At 39.0% G+C, this 10,310-nt stretch overlaps 1 protein-coding gene across 2 annotated transcripts in view; it reads left to right on the top strand.

Annotated features, from left to right (window-relative positions):
* Window positions 1-2,021: 2,021 nt before the first annotated feature.
* LOC141400824 (uncharacterized) overlaps window positions 2,022-10,310 on the top strand; it is a 531,740-nt gene continuing 523,451 nt past the window's right edge. Inside the window, exon 1 of one of the 2 annotated variants that reach the window (XM_073980393.1) lies at window positions 2,022-2,522. The gene's annotated coding sequence lies outside the window, so the exon portion shown is untranslated. The remainder of the gene's footprint in view (window positions 2,523-10,310) is intronic. The other variant, XM_073980392.1, reaches the window with a different exon arrangement.

Genomic DNA, 10,310 nt, shown 5'->3' with positions numbered 1-10,310 from the left:
TGGAGGCTGAATTTCCCGACTGTTGGGAAAGATATTCTCCTTTCCAATTTTGGCATTAAAATCGCCTAGAATGATAATAATGTCATGGGCAGGGCAACGGTCATATGTTTCTTCTAAGCGCTCGTAAAATATATCTTTGGTTTGTTCGTCCTTTTCTTCAGTGGGAGCATGAGCGCAAATAAAGCTGATGTTGAAGAATTTAGCTTTTATTCGAATTGCAGCAAGTCTTTCATTCACTGGAGTGAAGCTGGATACCAGATGTTTTAGTCTCCGACTAACTACAAATCCGCAACCAAACTCATGCTTTACGTCATGGCAGCTATAATACAGTGCGTCACCTTTAGGTGTTGTTGTGACGCCTTTCCCAATCCATCGTATTTCCTGTATGGCAGTAATATCGGCCTTGTACTTTTAAAGTACGTCTGCCAATGCGAAGACTGCACCTTCTCTATAAAGAGTGCGAACATTCCAGAACGCGCGGCACATGTTAGCTCACTACCTTTAGCGGGTGTTAAAGGCAGTTCCCCAGGTGACACCACGGGGAGGTCAGTGTCCACTTGAGATGAAAGAGGGACATAAATCCTGGGCTTTGCCATGTTAAAACCGGTCAGGACCGTTGCTTGGTATCTTCCATCCCCTACGTCACTCACAGAACATGTCATGGTTGTAAAATTCCTCTACCCCGTTGTTTTCAGTACATTTTTCAACGACGATTTAATAAAAATGTCAATAATGTGGTAAAATCCGAAATGCGAAAATAAACTGTTGGTGTGAACTGTGTTTGAAATACGTGTTGTAAAAGATATGATGCAAAATACCGGTGAAACAACATGAAATAAGCATTTTAGAGTTTCAGAATGTTCTAAAAAATTGTTGAGAACTTTATTTGGAAGATTTTTGCAAAAGGTTGCTTGGTTCAACTCCCAATATTTTAGCCGATACTGACCAGAGTTTCAGTAATTATGTAAAATTTTCTATATTTTATAGATTTTGATGCCCTAGATGGAGTTTTTCTTGTGTGGTTTTTCCAAAAGATAAGTTCTACTAGTATAGGGCTGCAATATTGCTAAAGAAAGCAAGGCCAAATTCCTATTCGTTTCTGAGATAAAGGCCTGATAAATGCAAAAAAGTGTAAATTTAGGCCGGTTTAGATGAGGCCATGAAATCCGAACTGGATCTGACAGGACAAAACCCTATTAGGGTTTTTGTAGTCTAAATACCTATGTACATACAAAAAATGCATACTAGAAGTTGTTTGCATTTTCAGTGTTGCATAGTGTAACCCACAGTGCAAAATCAATCCCGCATGTTAAGAACAGACACACCACAAATCATCAATCAAATTTTGATGTGTAGTATTTTTGGTTACAAAATAATAATTTCTTTGCAAAAAACGCTAACCACATTTACTGCTGATAACAACCCAGCAAACCAAATGTCGGATTCCGACACGCCTGAACAATTTCGCAAGCAAAACCGTTCTGATTTCATTCCTATTTTTAAGCGATTTTTCGGACATCGGAGCGAATGTCGAAAAAAAATTTTTCCATTCATTATCCAGCCTCCGAATTTTGTTACGATGTCGGTACGATTGGTTTGCTGGGATTACAGGATACATAACTACAGATGTTTAAGAAAAGTCTGCAGAAATAAAAACAAAAACAATTATGTATGAAAAAATGTTTGGCTCCAGCCTTGGAGCAAATAAAGGACAAACAATGCTCTGAATTTCAAGAAAACTCAAAACTCAACTCTCAATCACTCCAAATAATGCATGATGAGTGAAGTATGTACATATGTGTTAAGTCTCCACACAGCTGAACGAGTTACTTGTTTTACTCCACTGCACAACGCTCATGCCATAGGGCATTGAGTAGCGCCACTTGTAAGTGTGTGAATGAGTGTCTGCCACTGAGCATTATTTTGATTGTGGGGATATGCGTCTCCATAAAATACCGGTCTCTGAGCGATACCAAACAATAAAAACAACAACAACAACCAAACATCGGCAACAAGACGCCAATGTGCGACGACAACACAAAACAAAAACACCAATATCGGTGGCAGTGGCAGTAGTTTGAGATTTTGATGTGTAGAGTTATTGGCATCTCCAAACAAATGCAGACAAAATCAAATCAGTTTGACTTTGTCGGGCCACAAAAGATCATTGAATTGTTCCAAGAACGTCTGTTGTGAAAACGAATTAGCCGTCGTGCGATCGGGAAAGTGTAACAAAATTTAGCAAAAGATATACCTATACGCATAATGTTAATTGGTGATTACAAATAAAAAAATCTCAAACAAAAAAAACAACACCAGCATCCTTTTTGAGTGTTTTCGTATTTTGCTTGGTGTAGAATTATCCTTGTTGTTTGTGCCAACATTTTTGTGAGAGTGCTTTTAAACATATTGGAGACACACAAATAATTCTCTTCGAAATCCTTGCAAACATTTGTCAGTGTTCTCCCTATGACATTTCGTTTTAGACCTGCGCAGTTTTTGTGGAATTTGTGAAATAAAAAGTGAGTATTGCCAAAGAGAGATAATTTTTAAACGAAAGCTTTTTTCAAGATAATTTTTGTAATCAAACAAATAAATTTACATGGAATGTGCGTACAATAGGAGTTCCCTTGAAAAGAATAGTTCATCTGTAATAGATAAGCTCAAATTCGTTGAATTGTCGACAATAAGAAAGGCGATTTATCTGGCAAAAGGACTAATTGCCTACATACCTGCCTTTTTGCCTGCCAACCAGACTACTGCCTGTCTTTAACATGTCTTCAAGTGCTTCTTTGTTGCCTCTTAACAAAGCAATAAATATGGCTTTTAAATGAGCAAGAAGTTATGTCTGTCTGTATTTCTGGCCACTGGTACACTACATGGGAGAATGCATTGACTAATTGCGTACTTACATACATTCAAATACAATGAAGTCGAACCCATAGGAAAATCTGTAATGTCGACGTAATAATTGTTGTTCTCGGAACAAATTTCTTTAGAACATTTCTAAATAGGATAAATTACTGGAACAATCGTAAATGATAATTTCGGGGAAAAGGATAATGCGAACTAAAAGAATATAGTAGGGAGGGGAAGGTTAATGAAGACGAGATGAATTAATTAGCTAGATGGAGGAGAGATAGAGTAAACTGGCTAATTTAGTTTAATATTTAATAATTCGATCGATAATGAACATATTTTCATGTGGGTCGGAAAACGTTTAGAAATAAGTTAAACAAGTGAGCCAAGGCTATAGTCGGCTCGGGGCCGACTATGTGATACCCAACACCACTTCCCCTGTGAATAAGCTTTTGACTGGTAAAATTCAAAATATTAAAATTGGGATAGCTTAGCGCCTTTGCTCTGAATGTCTTCATTAATACAGGTCAATTTTATTGAAACGCGTTTAAGTGCATCGTCAGAATAACTCAAATAAAAAAATGGAAAAGTGGGATGTATGCCAACCATCAACCATCACATTCCGACCCCTGAATAATATCCGACCATTACCAAAATCAATAGGTTTATTCCTCTGTGGGACCCCCATGGACACCCAAAATTTCGTGACGATCCAATCAAAATTACGACGTGTAGCGTGATTACAAAAAATTAAAAAATAGGACTTATTACCGACTATTGCTATATCTCCGTTATTTGGCCACATACGCCAACATGCTTTACATCTTCTTTCTACTTTCATAGTCGGACTTTGCTTTTGGAAGGTCCCCACCCAATGCTGTGCTATTCGTCATTATTATTAAAATCGCAAATATGAGATATTGTGTTTTTATAGCGGCTATTGCGATATCTTCATTGTTTTACCACCTACGAGAACCTACGTTACATCGTTGCAAAGGCGATATTTTCTACTTTCATCAGCAGGTTTTGCTTTTGATATACCCCTTATAGAAGCGGAGATATTCGCTTTGAAATAAAACGTTGACTTTTTCTCCAAATAAGTTGTTTGCCCTTTCCGACCCCTGAATATTATCCGACCATCACCAAAATCAATAGGCTTCTTCCTCTGTAGGACTCTCAATAACCCCCAAAATTTCGTGACTATCCGATCAAAATTGCGACCTGTAGCGTGATTACAAAGAAATGGAAAAATGGGATGTATTAACGACTATAGCGATATCTCCGTTATTTGGCCACCTACGCCAACCTACTTTGCATCACTGTAAAGATGGGATTTTCTACTTTCATCGTCAGACTTTGTTTTTGGAAGGTCCCCAACCAAAGCTGTCATATTCGTCATTATTATTAAAATCGCAAAAATGAAAAGTTGTGTTCTATTAGCGGCTATTGCGATATCTTCGTTGTTTGACCACCGACAACAACCTATTTACATCGTTGCAAAGGCGATATTTTCTACTTTCATTAGCAGGCTTTGCCTTTAATATACCCCTTATAGATACGGAGATATTCGCTTTGAAATAAAACGTTGACTTTTTCCGCAAATAAGTTTTTTGCCCATTCCGACCCCTGAATAGTATCCGACCATCACCAAAAAAAAATAGGCTTCTTCCCCTGCGGCCCCCATCTACATCCAAAATTTGGTGAAGATCCGATCAAAATTACGACCTCTAGCGTGATTTCTTTAAAAGTGGAAAAATGGGATGTATTACCGACTATTGTGATATCTCCGTTATTTGGCCACCTACGCTAACCTACTTTGCATCATTGTAAAGACAGGATTTTCTACTTTCATAGTATGGTTTTGTTTTTGGAAAGTATCCAACAAAAGCTGTGTTATTCGTCATTAGAATTAAAATCGAATAAATGCAAAGTTGGGTTCTATAAGCGACTATTGCGATATCTTTGTTGTTTGACCACCTACGACAACCTACCATACATCGCTGTAAAGGTGATATTTTCTGCTTTCATAAGCAGGCTTCGCCTTTAATATACCCCTTATAGATACGGAGATATTCGCTTTGAAATAAAACGTTGACTTTTTCCGCAAATAAGTTTTTTTCCCATTCCGACCCCTGAATATTATCCGACCATCACCAAAATCAATAGGCTTCTTCCCCTCCGGAACCCTCATCAACATCCAAAATTTGGTGACGATCCGATCAAAATTGCAACCTGTAGCGTGATTACAAGGTTTAGATGGACAGACGGACAGACGGACGGACTGACGGACGGACACACATAGCCAGATCGACTCAGCTCGTCGAGACATTCATTTTGGTATATATAAGTATGGGTCTACGACCATTATTTCGATGCGTTACAAACTTTTTGGCCAAAACCAACTTATAATACCCTCCCCACATAGTGGTGTAGGGTATAACAAGTGAGCAAAAGCTATAGTCGGGCCGGGGCCGACCATGTGATACCCTACACCACTAACCCTGTGCATAAACTTTTCACTGGTAAACATTTCTTTTAGAGAATATAATCCGACTACCACCAAAAATAATATGTCTCTTTCACTCTGGGATCCCCATAAGCAACCATAATTTCGTGACCATCCGATCAAAATTACGACCTGTAGCTTGATTGCAAAAAATGGAAGAATTGGATGCATTACCGTCTATTGTGGTATCTCCCTTGTTTGACCACCTTCGCCAACCTGCTTTACACCAATGTAAAGGTAATATTTTCTTCTTCCATTGACAGGCTTTGCCGTTGGAATACCCCTACTAGAAGCCGATATATTCACAAAGAATAAAACATTGAATTTGTCTCCAAACGAGTTTTTCCCCATTCCGACCCCTAAATATTATCCGACTATCACCAAAATCAATAGGCTTCTTCCTCTGTGGGGCCCTTATCTACCCCCAAAAATTTCGTCACTATCCGATCAAAATTCCAACTTGTAGCGTGATTACAAAAAATGGAAATATTGGGTATATTACTGAATTTTGCAATATCTCGGTTTGCTCACTTACGCCAACATACTTGCATCAATATAAACGAGATCTTTTCTTCTTCCATTGACGGGTATTCCTTTTGGAATACTCCATCCAGAAGCGGAGATATTCTCATCAAAAACGTTGACTTTTCTCCACATAAGCTTTTCGCTTAGTCCGTCTCCTGAATATTATCCGACCATCACCAAACTAAATAGGCTTCTTCCTCTGTGGGACCCGCATCAACTCCCAAAAAATTCGTGACGATCCAATAAAAATTGCGACCTGTAGCGTGATCACAAAAAAATCGGAAAATGGGATGCATTATCTACTATTGCGATATCTCTGTTGTTCGACCACCTACGACAACCTGCTTTACATCCTTGTAAAGGTGATATTTTCTACTTTCCTTGCCAGGTTTTGCTTTAGATATACCTCTTAAAGAAACATCGATATTGGCTTTGAAATAAAACGTTGACCTTTCTCCAAATAAGTGTTTGCCCATTCCGACCCCTGAATATTATCCGACCATCAGCAAAATCAATAGGCTTCTTTCTCTTTGGGACCCCCATTAACCCCCAAAATTTCGTGACGATCCGATCAAAATTGCGACCTGTAGCGTGATTACAAAAAAATAGGAAAATGGGATGCATTATCGACTATAGCCATATCTCTGCTATTTGAAGACCTACGACAACCTACTTTACATCGTTGTAAAGGTGATATTTTCTACTTTCCTTGCCAGGTGTTGCTTTTGATATACCTCTTAAAGAAACAGAGATATTGGCTTTAAAATAAAATGTTGACTTTTCTCCAAAAAAGGGTTTGCCCAGTCCGACCCCTAATTATTATCCGACCATCACCAAAATCAATAGTCTTCTTCATCTATGAGACGCCCATTAACTCTCAAATTTTCGTGACGATCCGATCAAAATTGCAACCTGTAGCGTGATTTCCAAAAAAATAGAAAAATGGGATGTATTACCGACTATTGCGATATCTCCGTTATTTGGTTACCAACGCCGACCTAGTTTGCATCATTGTAAAGAGGGGATCTTCTACTTTCAGAGTCAGACTTTGCTTTTGGAAAGCTTTCAACCAAAGCTGTGATATTCGTCAATATAATTAAAATCGCAAAAATGAAAATTGGGGTTTTATTTGCTTCTATCGTGATATCTTCGTTGTTTGATCACCTACGAGCACCTGCTTTATATCATTAGAAAGGTGATATTTTCTACGTTCATTGTCAGGTTTTGCTTTTAGTATACCCCATATAGAAGCTGAGATATTCGCTTTGGAAAAAAACGTTGTCATTTTATCCACCTAAGTTTTTTGCCCTTTCCGACCCCTAAATATTATCCGACCATCACCAAAATCAATAGGCTTCTTCCCCTCCGGGACCCCTATCAACATGCAAAATTTCGTGACGATCCGATCAAAATTGCGACCTGTAGCGTGATTACAAGGTTTAGATGGACAGACGGACAGACGGACAGACGGACGGACGGACGGACTGACGGACGGACACACATAGCCAGATCGACTCAGCTCGTCGAGACATTCATTTTGGTATATATAAGTATGGGTCCGCGACCATTATTTCGATGCGTTACAAACTTTTTGGCCAAAACCAACTTATAATACCCTCCCCACATAGTGGTGTAGGGTATAAAAAGCATCGGAACAAAGGCAAAGGCTATAGTCGGGACGGGCCGACTATGTGATACCCTACACCACAATTCCTAAGCTTTTCACTGATAAACACAGCCAATATGTCTGAAGAGCCTCTACCAACGGCGAAACATGCATGTCACATATTGGTGGTTGTGTGGTTGGGTTCGAATCTTCGGCTTTCCTTTTTCACTTGCAAAAATAAACGGTCATTAAGCTCGATTCTAACGAGAAATTAATTAAAAACATTTCTTTTATTTTCTATAAACATTTCGAAATGGCTTAGGGCTAACTGAACCAAAATAATTAACCATTAATTAAATAACACTGTACTAAAAAAGTTGACTAAAAATATTCAAGCGTTCTGGTGTAAAAGTTCTACCGTGTTGGTGTCTATGGACAACGAAAATGCCTTTAGTTCCTTTGGGCCACTTCGTTTTTTTTTTTTGTTTTATAATGGTAGTCGTAGTGAAAAACGGGGCCAACCTTCATGTGGGCTATACCAAAACGTCGATCTATATCTACAAATTTCTGGCGGAAAGTTTTTAGACTCACTAAATACCACATTTACGATATTTCGGTAAAACCTTCAAAATGACGAAAATCAAGAGGTACGCTTCTATGGGGAATTAGGAACACGCGGACCAATACTGATAATTCTCTTCTGGAATATTTTATAACCCCATATAAAATTGAATAAAAAAATCAGTCTTTCGGTGGGATATTGACGTCACAACCTTAAGAATTACGAAAACTGGGAGGTGCCGTTATATGAGGGTTATATCGAAACGTGGACCCATACCGACAAATTTGAGGCAGAAAGGCTTTTACCTCCAACAAACACTAAATGCCAAATTTCAGCAATTTCAGTGTGGTATTTAGGCTAAAACCTTTAAAATGCCGAAAATCGGGTTGGACCGTTCTATGCGGGCTATACTAAGCCGTGGACCTATACCAACAAATTTCATATGGAACGTTTAACACCCCTAATGAAGACCAAATTCCAAAGCCTATACTAAGGCGTTGACTTATACCGACAAGTTTCTGGGAAAAGTTTTATACCAGCAGCGAAGACTAAATACCAAATGTCAGCCTTTTCTGAAGATTATTGAGGTCACAACCATCAAAACTCTGAATATCGGAAGGTACGTTCTACAGGGGCTATACGAAGGCGTGGACCTATACCGACAAGTTTCTGGGGAAAAGTTTTATACTAACAACGAAGACTAATTATCAAATATTATCCATTTCGGTGGAATATTGAGTCCACAACCTTCAAAATGCCGGAAAAAGGGAGGTACCGTTTTATGCGGGCTATACTAAGGCGAGGACCTATACCGACAAATTTCATATCAAACGTTTAGTACCCCTAATGAAGACCAAATACCAAATTTCAGCCATTTCGGTGGAACATTGAGGCCACAACCTTCAAAATAAATATGGAGTCGAGTTGTACCGAAAGTTTCTGGGTGAAAGTTTTATACCCGCAACGAAGACTAAATACCAAATTTCGGCCATTTCTGAGGAATATTGAGGTCACAAGCTCCAAAACACAGAAAATCGGGAGGTACGTTCCATGGGGGCTATGTGAAGCCGTGGACCTATACTGACAAATTTTAGTGCGATAATGAGGCTAAAATGGGTGCCACCGTGGTGCAATGGTATGCACACCCGCCTTGCACACATAAGGTCGTGGGTTCGATTCCCCGGCCAGGCAACATCAAAACACTTTGCAACGGTGACAAAATACCCCTCAGTAATGTTGGCGACATTTCCTGAGTATTTCAGCCATGTAAAACTTCTCTAAAAAAGTGGTGTCTTACACACGCCGTTCGGATTCGGCGATAAACTGTAGGTCCCATATCATTGAGCTAATATGAATCGGGGTGCACTCATTGATATGAGAGAAGTCTCCCTTGTCCCTTATGGGATGTTTGTGGAACAGTTATATATAAATGAGGCTAAAACCTTAAAATAACGAAAATCGGGTGATACCGTTCTATGAGGGCTATATCAAACCGTGGACCGATATTGGAAATTTGCGTTACCAAACATCCTAGGAGTAATAGAAACTTCTATACCAAATTACAAAGCCCCATCTTAAAAATTGCGAGCTGTATCTTGATTTCAACAGACGGACGGACATGGTTATATCGACTTAGAATTTTATCCTTATCAAGAATATATATACTTTATAGAGTCTCCGATAAATATTTCGATGTGTTACAAACGGAATGACAAATTTAATTATATCCTCCATACTATGGTGGAGAGTATAAAAAGGGTAATACTTTTTGTGCCACTTTTTCGAAAGACATGTGCCTCTTTGGCCGCGTGGTTGTCTCCAGATGGGAAAATCACATCGATCATGTTGTGGTAGACGAAAGGCACTTTGCTAGGGGGTTAGACGTCTAATCGATTTGAGGAGCGAACATCAAATCAGATAATGTCCTTGTAACAGCCAAAGTATGTACTCGTCTTAATGCTGCTGCAAAAGTGCACAAGCAGGAAGACGGCAGTGCTTGTCCCGATAATGTGAAAACACAGTGGCAAAAAATAGCCCACTCTCTTCAAACCACCGAAAAATATATACATCGGTACCAAAACCCAAACACTAAAATCCGTGGTACAGTCAGGAATGTCGTAAGTGTAGTGAAGGGAAGAAGGCGGAATATAGGCCATACCGGTAGCCAGTAGCAAGGAAAGGAGAAGCATATTTTCAGAAGAGAAGGTTAGCACCTGAACTAACATTAAATGAAAGCTGCTTACACTTGGAGA

The sequence above is a fragment of the Musca autumnalis genome, unplaced genomic scaffold (genome assembly GCF_047663935.1).
Source record: "Musca autumnalis isolate F117 unplaced genomic scaffold, ASM4766393v1 scaffold_4, whole genome shotgun sequence".
Lineage (NCBI taxonomy): Eukaryota > Metazoa > Arthropoda > Insecta > Diptera > Muscidae > Musca > Musca autumnalis.
The sequence above is the reverse complement of the archived record's forward strand: the minus strand, read 5'-3'. Positions and strand labels throughout refer to the sequence as shown.